This window comes from Balaenoptera borealis (assembly GCF_965194805.1).
Source record: "Balaenoptera borealis genome assembly, chromosome: 12".
Lineage (NCBI taxonomy): Eukaryota > Metazoa > Chordata > Mammalia > Artiodactyla > Balaenopteridae > Balaenoptera > Balaenoptera borealis.
The window spans coordinates 70677367-70695393 of NC_138869.1; the positions used below are offsets into that span (position 1 = coordinate 70677367).

The window sequence follows — 18027 nt, forward strand, 5'->3', positions numbered from 1 at the left end:
ACATATGGAAAAGATGCCATACTCCCTGGCTTAATCATTCATAACTCTGCCCTAACATAATCACTCACTATTTTCCAACAGGTTATTCCCTCCAGTCCATTTGGCTTCACCATTGCAGACAAACCTATATCTCCCCTTCACTGTCACTCAGTGTTCTGTCAAATGCTTTCTCCCTTCTTTCAATTTATAATAACAATTTATCATGCTCTAACCATGTTTGAGGCACCATTCTAAGCACTTGACATGTATTAACTCATTTAATTCTCTCAACAATCCTAGGAAGGAGGTCAAGTAACTTGCTAAAGATTACACAGTAGCAGAGTCAGGATTCCAACACAGGCAAACTGGCTCCAAGGAGCCTGTCCTCCTAACTTGCTAACTAGTCCTACAAGGCTTAGGCGGAGTTCTGTCACCTTCCTGAAGTTCTCACCTGCTTAGCAATTATTCCTGCCTCTTGAGACCTTAAGTAAACCACTCCTTTTTGTCACTTACCACAAGACCTAGGTTGTTATTTATCTTTTGTGCACATGTTCTATCTTTTCTAAGGACAGGATCTTGGCTTATTTATCCTGTAACACTACTTAGCACCGAACAGAACTTATTATCTGGAACACAAAAGTGCTTATTAATGAAACTATAATAGCATTTAATATTTATTGAAGACATATGCCAGGTTCTGGCCTAAGTACTTTATATGCATTGTCTCATTTATTCCTCACAACCCTTAGGTAGGTATTAATACTGCCTGCACCTCCCATTATTATAGATGAGGAAACTGAGGCTTAGAGAGAAGCTACATATCTTGTCCCATATCACAAAGTGGTGCTGACAGTCTTACTTAAGGGTCTAACCAGAATCTTAATCTCCAGCCAACCACAAAACACCCTGAAGAAAGAATCAGTCCTAACAACAACTCAGTTCAACTTTCACTTACTCTGCAGCACTATGCTGAACACCAAGGATTCAGAATTAGAGGCACAGCTGCTGCCCTCATGAAACTCACAGTGCACTAAGACTTCAGGACCAAACTGTGATATCACAGGCAGAGCCACCATCATCAAAACTCAAGGAAGATTTTAACTTATATTTTAAATCAAAATATCTAAATAATCCTTGGAAACTCTTCCATCCCATTCCTTCTCCCTTCAGGCTTCCCCCACTCCCTCTACCCTAGGACTCATCTCTCTAGTTTCTGTATTACAGAGTAGAAGGATCCCACTAATCCTGACAACTATTAGGATGTCTAAATTTAATTTATCAGTAGCTCAGACTCAAGGGTCTATTTGGCGAATTCCATGTCCATAATGAAATATGGGCAATGGACAGCTAGAAAAAACCAGTAGCAAGGAGAAGCAGCAAAAAAAGGGAGATGAAAGTCACACTGTATAGCAAAGTTAAGAAAAAGCAAGAAAAGCAGGAGAGTGGACACAAATAGAAGGTGAAAGTGAGTCCAGAATAAATCCAGTAGAGAGATGTAGATAAATGAAAACACTAAAATCTAATTCATTTTGCGAATGCTGATTCCTTTAATTATTTCTTTTCCTAACTTCTAATGGAAACAGAAAAATACGTAGGTGAAACAATCACTGAAAAAATCATTAACTAGGAAGAGTATATAAATCAGGAGTTTTTCCCCTGAAAAACCACTCATTTTAGAATTTCAGAGCTGCAAAAAGACCTTAGAACACTATCTAATCCAACCCATTCATTTTACAATTAACATAAGGCTCAGTAAGTTTAAGTAACTTTAACTTGCCCAAGATCATGTAGCAACACTCCTGAATCTCATCCCTGTCTACGCCTACTATACTAGGCTTCCTAGAAACGGTGTAATTTTCTCTTCCATTTTCTACTCTTAATAACTATTAAATTAATTTCTGCATAAGCATCTCAGAATCCCATATTATTCCTACTTCCCATAGAAGAAAATAATCAGATATTCTGGATTATCTAAAACAATATCAAATTTTATTCTCTTATCCCCAAAGTCAGTAATCTTAAATTGGGTCTTGATTTCTACCAGGAGGAAATTCAAACATTTCCCAGAAGAGTGGAAAGAAGAAAGAGCTCCATAAGCTGACCAAAAGCAAGCCAAGTTGATAAGCTACAATCCATCTGTAAAGGACTCAGGCCCAAGACCACTGGAGGGTGGACGACTGCCAGTGGGAAGTAGAATGGATATCACTTATTTTCCCATTTCTATTTTATATCTTCCCAACTAACCTCAGTTTCCTATCTTTCTGACAAACGTCAATTCTAGGAGCCTGTAAAAAGAAGGGAAAGTAATGAGGTAAGAGTATCATGTCACTTTTGGCATAATGGCTTTTTGATAAGAACTATCTTGGTCAGGAGATATGCCACAAGGAATAGAAGGGTTTTCGGGTAAACCCACAGATCTTTATTTTTACCATAAAAACACAAGAAGTCCTTAAAATGTGTTATATACACTCAGTATTTCCCCCACTGCAAAGCACCTGCAGATATTCTGGGCTGGAAGGAACTCATTCTGGGCTATTTCTGTGGTCCAAGAAAGTCTGCTGCCTATATCCCTTGATAAACTGTGGGCCCTGCTGGCCATCATTCACCAGGTTATTTGAGCTGAGTGATTTGGAAATCGTCTCTATCACCTTGGTTTAAATATAATGATTTCCTAGCCCTTAAAAATTATGTGTTTGCTTATAAGACTGACTGAAGCCTTCTCTGAAAGGGAAGAAAATGCTCTATTTTACTTTAGGAACATATCTTAATTTTGATATGTATGAAGTTCATTATAGATTAGGGATAACTTCCCGCTAACATGTTACCCAAATTAGGACAACTGGAGTGGAAATGAAAAAGGACGAAAAGATAAAAAGACATTATAAATTTAAAAACAAAGTGATTTAGTGACTCACTGAGCTTAAGAAGCAAAGGAAGAGTAAAAAATGACCAGTAAGAATAATGGTGTCACAAACAGCTAAAGAGGCAAGTCAGGAAGAGAAGTGTTTTGACTGGGGGTGGAGAGAGGGGGTGTTGGTGTGCAGTTGCTACAGAGATGGTATTTAAACATATTTAGTTTCAAGACATAAGCGAAAATTTGGGCCTCAGTTTTGCAAGGCCTGGAGTTTAGACATAAGATACAGATTTGGAGCCTAAAAAAGCACAGCAATGACTGAGTTTTTAGAGAAAGAGAAAGTAACAGCAAAACATTTAGACAACAGCATTCCTCAGACACTACACTTTGAAGATAATCTAATTTACCAGATGAACAGTACTACCTTATTCTATAGATTAGAATATTTGGACTAATTTATTATAAATAAAAAGCTAAAAAATTAATCTTTCTTTTCCAGGCTATGAATTGACAGAAAGGAACTTAGAATAAAAATAGGTTCATAATTACTGATTGTCCAAAGTTAAGCCTCTGAGTTAAAACACACTGCTTTTCAGGTTTCTCTATTTACAACAAAACTTTTGAAAAAAATTGAGAGAAAAATCTGGTACACTAATACCACTACTATTTTACAATATTTGTGAGAATGTATCAGTTTTTAAAAGCACACTAACCAAAATGTTGATAATTAATAAATCTGAAGAATGGGTATATGGAGGTTCATTATTATTCTCTCCAGTTCTGTGTACGTTTGAAACTTTCATAATAAAAAAGTCTAAAAAAAAAGGCTACCTACAGATATTTTTAAAGTTCTATCTGCAGTTAGGGTTTGACAACTCAAAGCAAAATTCTAAAAACTTTTCAAATAATGTCTTATTCATGCTCAACAGACCAATGAAATTTAGTGTATATGAAAGGGAGATAAGGCCCTGTCATTTCAGAGGAACATGAATATGTTCATTAAATGGAGAAAGTCATCCTTTTATCCATGTTGGTTGAGTTGGACATTTGTCATTTTTCTCTTCAAAGAACTTATATTTGTTAAAGAAAAATATATAGACCATATAAATGTATGGTTTTTGTTAGTAAAGGCAACATAAATGTTTATCCCCAGTTATCAATGATTAATTTGTTGAAACTGCTGGCTAGTCATTCTGTTACTTCAAATCATATTCCACTCTAGTAAATAACCAAATAAGCAAATTTCTTATGTGGATGCAAAAAAACTAATTAAAAAATTAATATCCATAAATAATGCCCAATCTTAAATTGTGAAGAACACATATTTAAGATTATATAAAATAGTAAGTCGAGGAAAAAAGCTGAACGTTTTAAACAACTGACATAGTTTAAACTGTGATTTAAATAGGTTTAATTTAAAGCAAATCACTCTACAGCAGCCCTAAAACTAACAGTGAGCATCAAATTCACCACCTTAGATTTACCACTTACCTACGATCAAGATTAGTTTATATGGTTTACAAGCACCAATCCTTCCCTCTACTATAAACACCACCCAAAAATGACAATCAGCTTTGTTTGCCTCTTCTTTGTCTGGTGAGTTCCAGGACAGTAAAGATTGCACGTTTGTGCAAAACCTAGCACACTGAAGGTGTGCAACTCTCTTAACAGGAATTATCACTACCTTCAATTCCCAGGATGCTATCGCTAGGTATCAGTCTCATTCCCTAGGTGACTTACACAGGATAACAAAATAAAGCAGTTTCCTGGCTGGCAGTTTGCCTTGAATTATTTTCAGGATCTTGTTTCTTCTAACAGAAATATGTTGCCATGAACCTTCAAAGAGAAGCAGCATAGATACATATATGTAGAGACAAAAGACTGTCAGTAATTTTCTTCTCCTACATCATTATTAAAGCATTGTTTAATTTCAAATTGAGGTATTTCACTTTTTTCAGATAACAGGGTCATTCTTCTCATCTTCAACAAATTTTTATAGTTTTTTTCCCTTATGAAAGTAAAAGTTACATACCATAAAATGCACGGATCTTAAGTATTCAGCTGGGTAAATGTGAACAAATGTATACACCAACAGTTGGTGAATCTGGAAGTTCCTCGTACTGGTCTTGCAACTGTTCTGTAAGTTAAAAATTACATGAAAATTAAAACTTACCCCAAAAGTGTACACTTGAATTCCATAGCTTGATGCCCAAATCAAGTTATAGAATATTTCCATTACCCTAAAAAGTTCCTTTTTTGCCCCTTTCCAGTCATCCACAGCCCTTACCCAGAAACCATTGTCCTGATTTCTATCACCATACCTAAGTTTGGCCTGTTCCTGTATTTTTTATAAATGGCATCTTATAGTACATACTTCTGTTTGGCTTCTCTTGCTCTGAATAATATTTCTGAGATTCATCTATGTCACTGTATGAATCATTAGTTCATTACTATTGTAAAAAAAGCTGCTATGAACATTTTTATCAGTCTTTCTGTGTACATATACTTTATTCCTCTTGGTGTAGCAAGATTTCATTTAAAAAAAAAAAAGGTTTCACATATAAATAAGCCTGTGAAGTCACATAGTATAGATAGATGGATTGATTTATATATATACATATACATATAGCAAACATACAGTTTCATATATAATACAAATATATATAGCATAGATACTTTATCTGTGTGTATATATTTATGTGTGTGTGTATATATATGTGTGTGTGTCTCTACAAATGGATTCTGAGAGGTCCACCTAGGACCAACAAAGATATTTTAGAAGACCTTATAGGGCTTCCCTGGTGGCACAGTGGTTAAGAATCCGCCTGCCAGTGCCGGGGACACGGGTTCGAGCCCTGGTCCGGGAAGATCCCACATGCTGCAGAGCAACTAAGCCCGTGCGCCACAACTACTGAGCCTGCGCTTTAGAGCCTGCAAGCCACAACTACTGAAGCCCGCGGTGCCTAGAGCCTGTGCTCTGCAACAAGAGAAGCCACAGCAATGAGCAGCCCTTGGCGTACCGCAACGAAGAGTAGCCCCGGCTCGCCGCAACTAAAGAAAGCCCGCGCACAGCAACAAAGACCCAGCTCAGACAAAAATAAATAAATAAATAAATTCATTAAAAAAAAAAAAAGACCTTATAAAGTTCATAGTGCAAGTAAATTTAAGATAGGAAAGATGACATTTCAATTTTTCTTAATAAGTATTATGTTTTAACCTAAGACTAATTCAAAAGAGAAACAAATTTCTTTCCATGTAAAGTACCCTGTTTTGCTTCAATGAAATACCATTCTTCTCATAACAAATCCCCTTCTCAAACTAGAATTTCAAAACATTAAATATTACCATCCACCATGTAATAATTTTTTATGCTAGGGGACAAATACAAAAGCTTTCAATATTATATTTTACTGTCTTGCTTTTTTAAAAAGTTAAAAACATGGAAATAATTCCATTGGCTAATATTTAACATGGGTAAAGACCATTTCATCCTCATTCAGAATACTGTATATTCTGAAAAAGGCTAGGATGTTTCCTCCGTTCCAAAAAGTAACTTACTACAGCATTAAGTCTGTGATAGAGACATTCTAACCTTCAAATTCTATGTGTAATTTTCGGCAGACAGTAGAGGAGGATCTTTAATTTCCAGAGATAGAACATTGAGAAACATACACACAAATCTGATTTTTGATGAGATCAATTTGAAATTCCCAAGCCTGTTTTTGATAACCCGATGATCATTTTCAGGGGACTAGGAGTGGCTCCTTATTTAACATCATACATAAATTGCCAAGACTGAGGCTGAACACTACAAACGGTTCCAGAAATTTACCGTCATCTGCTTTAGGAAGGGTTTGCAACTACAAAAGGGAAAAAAAACCCTCTTCTAGCCTTTGATCTTTCTCCATCTTTTATTCTTCCTTCCAAACAATGAGCAATTTCAAGACCATACAATTCAAATGTACTATATATATATATTTTTTTTTAAATAAATTTATTTATTTATTTTTGGCTGCGTTGGGTCTTCGTTGCTGGGCACGGGCTCTCTCTAGCTGCGGTGTGTGGGCTTCTCACTGCGGTGGCTTCTCTTGTTGCAGAGCACGGGCTCTAGGCTGGTGGGCTCTAGAGGGCAGGCTCAGCAGTTGTGGCACACAGGCTTAGTTGCTCTGCGGCACGAGGGATCCTCCCGGACCAGGGCTCGAATCCGTGTGCCCTGCATTAGCTGGCGGATTCTTAACCACTGCGCCACCAGGGAAGCCCCCTATATTTTTAATCTTAAAAAACATTCCTAACATTTGGATAGTCCCTAACTTTCACAGGTGCGGAACTGTTTACTTAAGAACCCATTATTTAACTCTGAAAATACATAATTTTCATTTTTCTAATAACCACATCTTTTTCTAAAAAGAAAAAAACCTTGATTAACTAAGTGTTACAAAAGTGACAGCAGCTCCAAACAGCTACAATTCCCAACTTTCAATACCTTTTGCCTGATTGTGTTAGAGAACTAAAATTTTATTCCTACTTTCTAAAATGTTTTTCTTCTAGATCAAGAATAGAAAACAGGTATACCAAATGTGTAGACCCTATACTCCCTCTGGTGGTCCTTCACTCTTATTAACCAGATGTTTTCCAAAAGACTAGAATAGTAAAATAAGCAAATGAATATGGCCCACTGAAGGATTATAGTCTTACATGTTTGAGTTTCAGCTGAATGCAGGTCAAGTCTTATAACAAACGATGAGGAACAAATTATTTTGAGTACTTGAGTTTTAGTGTTTCAAATACTACTGAAATATTCTTAGTAACTTGTTACACAAGGTCCTACTATAAATTATTTTAACCTGTCTCATTTGGCAGAACTGTCTTTTACACAATAAACATCTTATTTGCAAAAGAAAAAAACCCACACTTAAGTGGCTACTGTTTTTATTTATTTATTTTTAAATTTATTTGTTTGTTGGTTTGTTTTTTGGCCACATTGGGTCTTCGTTGTGGTGTGCAGGCTTCCCATTGCGGTGGCTTCTCTTGTTGCGGAGCACAGGCTCTAGGCGTGCGGGCTTCAGTAGTTGTGGCTCGCGGGCTCTAGAGTGCAGCTCAGTAGTTGTGGCGCACAGGCTTAGTTGCTCCCCAGCATGTGGGATATTCCCGGACCAGGGCTCGAACCCGTGTCCCCTGCATTGGCATGCAGATTCTTAACCACTGCACCACTAAGGTAAGTCCCGTGGCTACTGTTTTTAAATCAATAGTTACGTGATTTACCTACCAACGTCCACCTAATCTCTGGTGAGTGTAGGTTTAATTTTCCTTACACTTTTGGGGACATAATGTCAGAAGTTAAAAATGCACTGTAAAAAAATTCAGAATGTAAAACAATGAAAAAACAAAATCTAATTACTAATTAGCTAGGTTAGAAAGTTCACACAGTCTTAGAATTATAAAATGTATAAAATATTTAATTGTTCAGCATAAAATAATTACAGAATTTAGTATGCCAAAATATATACAGTATAGATTCTTTGTTAGGAATTGTGGAAAACTATATTAAAGGCCTACAGAAAATATTTTTAATGACAGATACGGCATGCATACTACTGTTAAATAAAGCAGTATTAATGTCTAACAGTATCATGTGATCTATCCTCAAATTTAGCTGGTTTAATATGTGTCCCTGTTCTTTTGTAGCTTTATTCATTCAAAAATATTTGCCCACCCCCAAACTAAAGAGGAGCCACACCTGAGGGTCAGTGACTTAAAAACACTCCCAACATTTATTGTGTAGATGCAAGAATTCAACTTATGCTTAATTTTGAAACTGTAATGTGGTTGATAGTTTTACGATATGGTCTACCGCAAGTTAAAGTGGACAACAATCTGTAATTAAAATATGTAAAAATTGAATTTGAAAATGGTCTTTTAATTAAAGGGCACTTTTATAGTTAAAGTTCCCCAAATATGCTTTACGTAAATAAAACTAAGAAATATAGCTTTAATTTATGATATGTGGTATATTTAAGCATCATTATAGGATAATGACTATAAAACTTCTAATTACACATAGTAGTTAAACTAATATATTCCTATACACTTTAAAGGACAATTATATACATCACCCATAACCCCAGTCTCATAAGATTCCTTAGAACTACTTATACAGAATAAAACCCACTCTGCACGAGTCACTGTTCAATCTACCTTCACTAAACATCAAAAAGCCAACTCAGCTTTCAACAGTAATAACTTCTTCTACAGCTATAGAAAGAGGATGCTCTTCCTTCTCCAGACTGGTTCTAAGGTAAGAAGCCTTTAGGAAACAAAACAACCTAAAATATGTATCCTTTTCCAATCCAAGGGTAAACAGAAAATTGAAGATTTCACTAGTTGCCTAATCCAATATTTTAAAATGTTCATGTTGAACTGGTTAAAATCATGTTTTAAAAAAGAAATTCACGCAAAATTCCCATCACTAAAAAAAACTGAAGATTCAGAAACACACTTGTTTTGTTAAATATTGGAAAGACAAAGACCTCACAGCATGTAAGCCTGTTGTTTTAGAGAAATAAAACATTTTATAAAGTCCATCTTTGATTTTTTAAAAAATCCCAAATAGTCACAACTAGACTATTGGTTAAAGAGTTCACCTTTAAAAGGTGTTACTAATTAGCTATGTAAGTAACTAAAATTACCATTCAATGAAACACTAATAAAGTAGCATAATTAAAATAACTGTCCTTAAGAAGTTAAACTTACATCTCTTAAGTACAAATCATACCCAGCATAGGTATAAAAAAAGACACATTAGAAGAAAATAACTGAGTAATCTAAATCAATTGTTCCTCACAAATGAATGTTATTAATAACCTTCATAATATATTTTAAAGTAATTATACATTATTTAAAAACGTTTTTTTCTATAGATGCCCTAAATTGGTCAGGGCCATAATTGTAGATTGTTAAGTGAGGTCAGATGGGAGAGAAACAGAAAATAAGTGAAAAGTATAACAAATAAAAATTTCCCACAAGAACAAGAAGTTTTTCAACTCTATCCTTGAAAAACAAAACAAAACAAACTCTTATGTGGGGCGCGGGGTGGGGTGCGGGAGAATTCCCACAGACTACTCAAAATACTGACAAAATATGCCTTAACTTTTCCCTTGTCTACAATCTAACAAAACGGGAAGACAATGAAAATAAACAATCCTGTGAGCCCTCAGAGAGGCAAAGAAAGCTCCCATTCAACGCTAAGCCTTATTCTACTCCTGTAAAGTAAATCCAAAACCACGAGCTCAAACTGCTTCATGAAGAATTTACTGAATGGCGGCCAAACGTTGTACACGCTGCTCTGAACCACACTGAAGGATATCTAGAGTTCTGCATTCTCCATTTACAACCTGTACCTTACTATGCATGCTTTCGCCACCACTGCAGAAACCGATTTTTACAAAGATGTTCCTCCCGGCAAGTCAATGGAAAGAAGGCAATCTACAACTGACAACACGCGCCCCCCCCACCTTCTTTTTTTTCCAATCAATACTAGTTTTGACTCCTATACTGCGGCCAGCACACCTTTTTAGAAATCATTAAGGGAGAAGGCGTTATAACGTCCCGGAGTGAACTGAATACTGAGCTCTGAAACAACTTTTCACTGGCTTTCACCTGGCACTAGGATTATCACCTGTTAGAACGGCGCCGCACCCGCACCTTCTACGAGCGGCCGAGAGCGGGTATGCTGTTCCCAGTCACTGGTCCCTGGGCGGCAGGTGAAGGCGGTAAACGCGCATCCACACCCACCGCCCGGGGAGCGCAAACCGAAAGCCAGGACGGCGGCGGCGGGACGCTCCGTTATCCTCACTCTCGGCTGGCCCGCCAGGTAAGCGCGGCTCCATCGCGCCCGCGGCGTCCCGGTGCACGGCTCACCCCGGCTCCACTTCTCCCGCCGCCCGGGCCCCGGAAAGCGAAGTTTCTCTCCCGCCCGCGGCAGCTGCTGTTCACGCGCCGCCCGGCTCTCCGCCGGTCCCGCCGTCTGCTCCGGGCTGCCGCGGTCACGGGCGCCGGGCCTCGGGCGAGTCGGGGGCCGCGGACGGGAGCCGGGACCTGTCACCCCGGGAGGGAAACAAAAGCCGGGTGAGGACCAGCGGGCGCGACCGGCCTCGCCACCGAGAGAGAGAGCGCGGCGGGGGGCGGGGAGCCGCTCCAGCAGCCGCCGGCTCCGAGCCTCCGGGAGGGAGCCCCTGCCCCGCGGCCCGGCGGGACGTAGAGGAGCCCTGCAGTGGAGCTAGGAGCCTCCGGCGCGCCCGCCTGGGGGCTCCCCAGGCTCCCCTGGCCCCGACGCGCCGCTCCCGGGCTGGGGAGCCGCGTGAGGGGGCGGGGAGGCGGCGCAGCGGCGGCCGGACCGCGAAGCAGGGAATTCGGCTCCCTGGGCTTAGCGACCACACTCCCCATCCCTGCGGCCATGGAGCCAGTACCTGTCGCCGCGGTTGTTCGTCTGCTCTGTCTCTCTCCGCCTAACCCGCGAGCCGCTGGCCCCTCAGCCCGCCCAGCAGGCCGCCCGCGCGCCGGACGCCGCCGCCGGAGACTGGCAGCGCCCGCGAACCGGCCCGAATCCCCCGGGCAGCGCCCGGCGCCGTCCCACCTCCGCCGGCCGCAGGACCCGCCTCCCATAGGGCCCCGGGGCTGTCAGTCCGCCCCCAAAAGGCGCGCGGGCTGTCGCTCCGCCTGTCCGGATTGGCGGCCGCGCGCCGTCCATGCAAATAAGGCCCCGCCCCCGACCATTTGCACCTCCGCCTTGGTGTAACCTCCGCCTCTCCACGCCAGCCCACGTGTCTGGCCCTTGCCCTTTGTGGGGGCTGGAGGGAAAGGATGGAGGAAACTGACCGACACCCCCTCACACCATCCCTTATCTCCGGGAAAACTAATGCCTAAAGAAGCTAGTTGACTAAACATACGGATCTCTCTCTGAAAGGTCTGCCCTCCTGTCTGCCCACTAGGCCTGCCCTGAGGATGGAGAGTGACAGACCAGGCTTGTTTGTGTGAGGTTAGCCCCAGGAAACAATACCAGGAACTCAAAGTTGTCCATTTGGAACTGGGGAAAATCCCACCTGGAGAACCATAGCACATAGCACATAGCACTTCCCTCTGGACACTCAGGGACTGTGAAGACTACGCTTTCCTGTGGCTTTCTACCTTTCAAACATGAGATCCCAGGTGACTGAGACAGCAAAGGGACTTAAAAGATGTCTGTGTTCTCTGCCACCTGCGAAAGGGTAGGCCTGCTGAGCAACTCGGCTTCAGGAGGTGCTCAGGCCCCTCCAATGAAATGGCCACCCAGAGATTCAGATGAGGGGACTGAGCTAGCCACCTGGGCCTTAGGGAATAGCTAGCTCAATCTCATTTTTGAGGAAACAGAAACCTGAAGTCCCATAGCTATGGAGCTTATTAATTACCTATGGAAACCTAACATCTCCTAGCTCCACAACTGCTGTCTAAGCTATATCACCTGGGTCATTTAGGTACTGATGACAAGCTTCTACAAATCACCATCCCTGCCTTCAAGAGGTGCTGCCTGCAGAAATAACCACTAGAGCTGACACTGAAACCTCGTCAAGGGCAAAGGCCCTGTCTCAGTGCCTAGAAGCTTCCCTTTTTACCAGATGCCAGGGAGAGTCACTGAAACAATTTATTTGTGCATTAATTCAGTAAGACAATGGTGATTAAAACTACTCTGCATACTAACACCAGTTGATTAAGCATCTACTATGCTTTTTAACAGCAAGTATTAAGGACTGTGCTGTGTGCAGGGTATACAGAGGTGAGAGGACACTGTCCCAGCCCTTAAGGGCTTCAGCCTAAAAGACAGTGACATCCACATTGCATGTCAGTGCTCCTTATGTTTCAGAGACTGTGACAGATGTCTGCATAGGGAGTGGCTATGCATAGGCCAGTGGAGGACTCCAAGGAGAGGGGAATTCGCTCTTCCTGGGAGAGTCAGGAAAGGCCTGGAAGAGGTGACTCTAGAGCTGAGTCTTAAAAGATAAGTATTAAAAGATGGTGTTTTTGCCAGACTGACAGATGTGGAAGAGGAAGGAAAGGAACTCCCCTGGGGGGTGGGGGGGAGGAGGGAATAGCAGGAGCAAAAAGAATGCAGACCTGGAAAAGCCTAGTAACTGAGGGAACAGCAAGGAACAGTGTGGGCAAATCTGCAGGGCTGTGTGGCCATGTCACATGGTCTGGGACCAGGCTCTTCCAGGAGGAAGACAGAAAGACCCGGGAGGCTGCCAGGCTGTGTTGTAACACACCGCAGCAAACAACAACAGGCCCTGTAGATACAGCTGCAGACTTTTTTTTTTTTTCTAGGCCAGAGTCTGTGGGGAACAGTCAGTTCCACAGTTCCGATGGCAGCCTGGCTGGCCACACCCACTCTCTCAGAAAACCACTCTGGTCACTGCACTTGCCTGCCTCAGCATTTGGAAACACGCGTGCTTGTAATTTCCCTAAGCATTGCTGCCCTTCAGAATGCAAAGATAACGTGGGCTACGGCTGCAGACACCTGGGTGTGAGATGAGCAACCCTTTCCTCATGCGCACAGGAGTCCTCTGCAAGGCCTGTCACCACAGCTGGCTTCATGGGAGTGTAACCTGTGCTCGGATTAATGCTCTGCTGTTACTGTCCTGAAATTCTTAATAATTTTTTAACAAGAGGCCCACATTTTTATTTTGTGATGGGACCAGCAAATTATTTGCCCATCCTACCTGCCATTGTTAATGCCCCTAGGAATGCTTGTGATACTGCTCAAACCATATCTCATTTAAAATACTTGGCATAGGGAATTCCCTGGTGGTCCAGTGGTTAGGACTCTGCACTTTCACTGCCCAGGGCACAGGCTCAATCCCTGGTCAGGGAACTAAGATCCCAGAAGCTGCGCTGCACAACCAAAAAAATAAAAAATAAAATAACTTGGTTTGTTCACATGCATTGTATCACCTGATTCTCACAGTGACAATGTGGAGTAGGCCTACATTACCGGTCCCATCTATCAGTTGAGAAAACTGAAGTTTGGCAACCTTCTCCAGGTGGCACAGCTAGGAGGTGGCAGAGTTTGTATTTGAACTCAGCCCACCCAAGCACTATTCCATCCACTTCAGAGCTACCTGCATGTCAGTTTCAGACTCCTTTCAAATGTAGATTTGTACATGAAGGATTTTAAGAGTCAGAACACCTGATGGAATGGATATCTGTCATTTCATGGCTATCACTTTTTAAATAGTTTTTCATCAATTTTGAAAAACTCTCAGCCATTGTATGTTCAAATACTCTTTCTGTACATTTTCCTCTTTCCTTCTGGGCCCCCAGTTGAAATATATATTAGACCTTCTCACTACATCCCTTTCTTCTGTATTTTCTATCTTTTGTCCTTCCATGCTTTGTTCTAAAAATTTCTTCTGACTCTTTCAGTTCACTAATTCTCTCTTCAGCTTTTTAAAAAAAATTCTCCTCTTAAACCCATCCACTGAGCTCTTAAATTTGGTTATTCTATTTTTCTTAGTTCTAGAATTTCTATCTGGTTCTTTTTCAGATCTGCTATGTCACTTCTTATATCCCTTAGTGCCCTACTTAATTTTCAAGCTTGGCTTTTCTCTCCTTAAACATAGTAAGTATAGTTGTTTTAGGGTCTGTGTCCCTGGTGGGGGGAGGAGCACAATCTGGAGTCCCTGGGGGTCCACTTCCATTGTCAGTTTTTCCTACTGGTTCTTCCTCATGTTGTTTTATCTCCTCATGTACCTGGTTATGTTTTGGACATTGTATTTGAAAAATCATTTGAGACATTGATGATACTATCTTTCTCCAGAAAGGATTTCCATTTGTTTCTGCAGGCATCCTGGGACACCAGCAAGCTAGGATCACCTTAACCCAATTTCAGGGGCTTCGGATTTTCTGAGCCTCTCTGATAACTTGAAGCTAGACTAGAGTCTGTGGGAGGGTTTGTTCATTTATGGTTTCCCCTTACTCAGTGCTACAGATCTTTGAGGTCCCAGTTGAAGATGGGGAGGTTTTTTTTCGGTTATATATTGTTTCATAGCAAACTGTCCCCAAATTTAGCAGTTTAAAACAGATGTCAGTAGATTTTTTTCTTAAAGGGCCAGATGGTAAATATTTTAGGCTTGCAGGCCATATGGTCTCTATCATAACTACTCAACTCTGTCATTATAGTACAAAACAGACATAGACAACACATCAATGAATGGCCTGGCTATTTAACAATAAGATTTTATTTGTAAAGACAGGCAGCCACCCTCAACCTGATAAAGGACATCTACAAAAACCCACACCTAATATCGTGACTAACAGTGAGAAACTAGATACTTTTCCCAGAAAACAAAACAAGGAACAAGACAAGGATGTCCACTCTTGCCACCTCTATTTAATATTGTACTGGAGGTCCTAGCCAGGGCAATTAGTTAAGAAATAGAAATTAAAAGGCGTCCATGGTGGAGCCACTATGGAAAACAGTATGGAGTTTCCTCAAAAAACTAAAACTAGAACTACCGTATGATCCAGCAGTTCCACTCCTGGGTATACATCTGAAGAAAATGAAAACACTAATTCAAAAAGATACATGCACCCCAATGATCATAGCAGCATTGTTTACAATAGCCAACATATGGAAGCAACCTGTGTCCATCAACAGATGAATGGAAATAGAAAATGTGGTTGGTAGATAGATAGATATACACAATGAGATATTACTCAGCCATAAAAAAAGAATGAAATTCTGCCATTTGTAACAAATGTGGATGGACCTAGAGAGCATCATGCTTAGTGAAATAAGTAAGATGGAGAAAGACAAATACTCTATGTTATCATTTCTATGTGGAATCTAAAAAATAAAACAAGCAAATGTATATAACAAAACAGAAACAGACTTACAGATATAGAGAACAAACTAGTGGTTACCCCAGAGGAGAGGGAAGGGGAGAGGGGCAAGATAGGGGTATGGGATTAACATGCAAACCACTACATATAAAATAGATAAGCAAGGGCTTCCTTGGTGGTCCAGTGGTCAAGACTCTGTGCTTCCACTGCAGGGGACATGGGTTCCATTCCCTGGTCCATGCCATACAGTGCGGCCAAAACAAAAAAAACAAAAAAAAAGATAAGCAACAAGGATATATTGTACAGCACAGGGAAACATAGCTATTATCTTGCAATAATTTCAAATGGAGTAAAATCTATAACAATATTGAATCACTATGTTGTATGTCTAAAACTAATATAATACTGTAAATCAACTATACTTCAATAAAAGACACATCCATACACACACAAAGGCATCCAGATTGGACAGGAAAAAGTAAAACTATCTCTATTCACAGATGACATGATCTTGTGTATAGAATATCCTAAGGAATCCACCAAAAACCTGTTAGAACTAATAAATGAATTCAGCATGGTTGCAGGATACAAGATCAATAATAAATAGCAATTGTATTTCTATACACTTTCAATGAACAATCCAAAAATAAAATTAAGGAAAAAAATCCATTTATAATAGCATCAAAAAGAATAAAATACTTAGGAACAAATTTAACAAAAGAGGTGCCAAACTTATACTCTGAAAACTATAAAACATTGTTGTAAGAAGTTAAGGACTTAAGTAATTGGAAAAACATCCTATGCATCAAAAGTCTTAACACTGTTATGATGGCAATACTCCCCAAATTGATCTACAAATTCAGTGCAATCCCATCAGAGTCCCAGTTGACTTCTTTATAGAAATTGGCAAGCTGATTCTAAAATTCATATGGAATTGCAAGGGACTCAGAATAGCCAAAACAATATTTAAAAAGAAAACAATGTAGGAAGATTTACATTTCCTGATTTCAAAATTTACTACAAAACAACAGTAATCAACACCTGGTATTAGAACGGGGTAGACATATCCTTGACAATGAAATATACTAGATCAATGAAATGAAATTGAGAGTCCAGAAGTAAACCCATACATTTGTGGTCAACTGATTTTCCACAAGGGTACTAGTGTTGGTAAGTATGTGGAGAAATTGAAACCCCTGGGCATTGCTGGTGGGAATGTAAAATAGTTTGGCACTTCCTAAAATGTTAAACAAAGAATTACCATATGACCCAGTAATTCCACTCCTAAGTATATACCCAAAAGAATCGAAAACAAAGACTCAGATACTTGTACACCAATGTATATATCAGCATAAATTCATAATAGCCAAAAGGTGAAAACAACCCAAATGTCTATCAGCTGATGAACAGATAAACAAAATGTGGTATACCCGTACAATGGAACATTATTTGGCCATAAAAAAGAATGAAGTACTGATAGATGCTACAATGTGGATGAACCTTGAAAACATTATGCTAAGTAAAAGAAGCCAGTCACAAAAGACTGCATATTATGTGATTCCATTCATATGAAATGTCCAGAAAAGGGAAGACAGAAGACAGGAAGCAGATTAGAGATTGCTTAGAACTGGGAGTGTAGGGGAAGGAAGGATAGGAAGATAATAGGTAAAGGGTACAGGGTTTCTTTTTGAGGTGATGAAAATGTTCTAAAGTTGACTGTGGTGAAGGTTGCACATTTCTGTGAATGCATTAAAACCACTGAGTTGCATAACTGGATTTCCAAACATGGCGGCTGGCTTCCTCCAAAGGGCAAATGTGGAAGCTGCCAAGCCTTCTTAAGGTTTAGGCCTAGAACTGACAGCGTCATTTCCACCATGTTCTGTCGGTTAAAGCAGGTCATGGGCCAGTCCAGATTCAAGGGGAGGGAACTAATAATGATGTGAATACCACGGTGCATGGTTCACTGGGGCCCACCGAAGTAACAATCTATTACAATCTGCCCTCTGTCCCCTAGTGATATACCTCCTCCCACATGCAAAATACACTCACCACCTCTTAAGACCCCCAGATCTCACCCCATTACCAAGATTGAGCTTGAAGTCCATAATTTCATCATCTAAATCAGGTCCACGCATGAATGAGGTTTCTCAAGGGATTCTCCTCTGAATCTGACGACTTTTGAATTAGAGAGACAAGTTATCTGCTCCCCACAGGTAATGGTGAGGCAGAGGAAGGAAAATCCCAATAAATATTCCTATTCAGAAAGGAGGAAATGGCAGGCACATGGCAGCCACAGGTCCATGGCAATTCTGAAATCTAGTTGG

General features: G+C 40.4%; 1 protein-coding gene and 1 long non-coding RNA gene across 8 annotated transcripts in view; one reads left to right on the top strand and one right to left on the bottom strand.

Annotated features, from left to right (window-relative positions):
• The window catches only part of FKBP5 (FKBP prolyl isomerase 5), a 100280-nt gene extending 88803 nt beyond the window's left edge, over positions 1-11477 (bottom strand). For 3 of the 7 annotated variants that reach the window (XM_082345091.1, XM_082345092.1, XM_082345093.1), the window contains exons 1-2: positions 11299-11477; positions 4866-4970 (exon numbers count right to left, since the gene is read on the bottom strand). The gene's annotated coding sequence lies outside the window, so the exon portion shown is untranslated. Of the gene's footprint in view, positions 1-4865; positions 4971-10508; positions 10649-10750; positions 10928-11298 lie in introns of those variants that run through there. The other 4 variants (XM_082345097.1, XM_082345096.1, XM_082345094.1 and 1 more) reach the window with 3 other exon arrangements.
• Positions 10618-13798, top strand: LOC309607065. Its single transcript, XR_014232230.1, has 2 exons — positions 10618-10703; positions 13187-13798. It is a non-coding gene; the product is annotated as an uncharacterized lncRNA (long non-coding RNA).
• The last annotated feature ends 4229 nt before the right edge of the window (positions 13799-18027 follow it).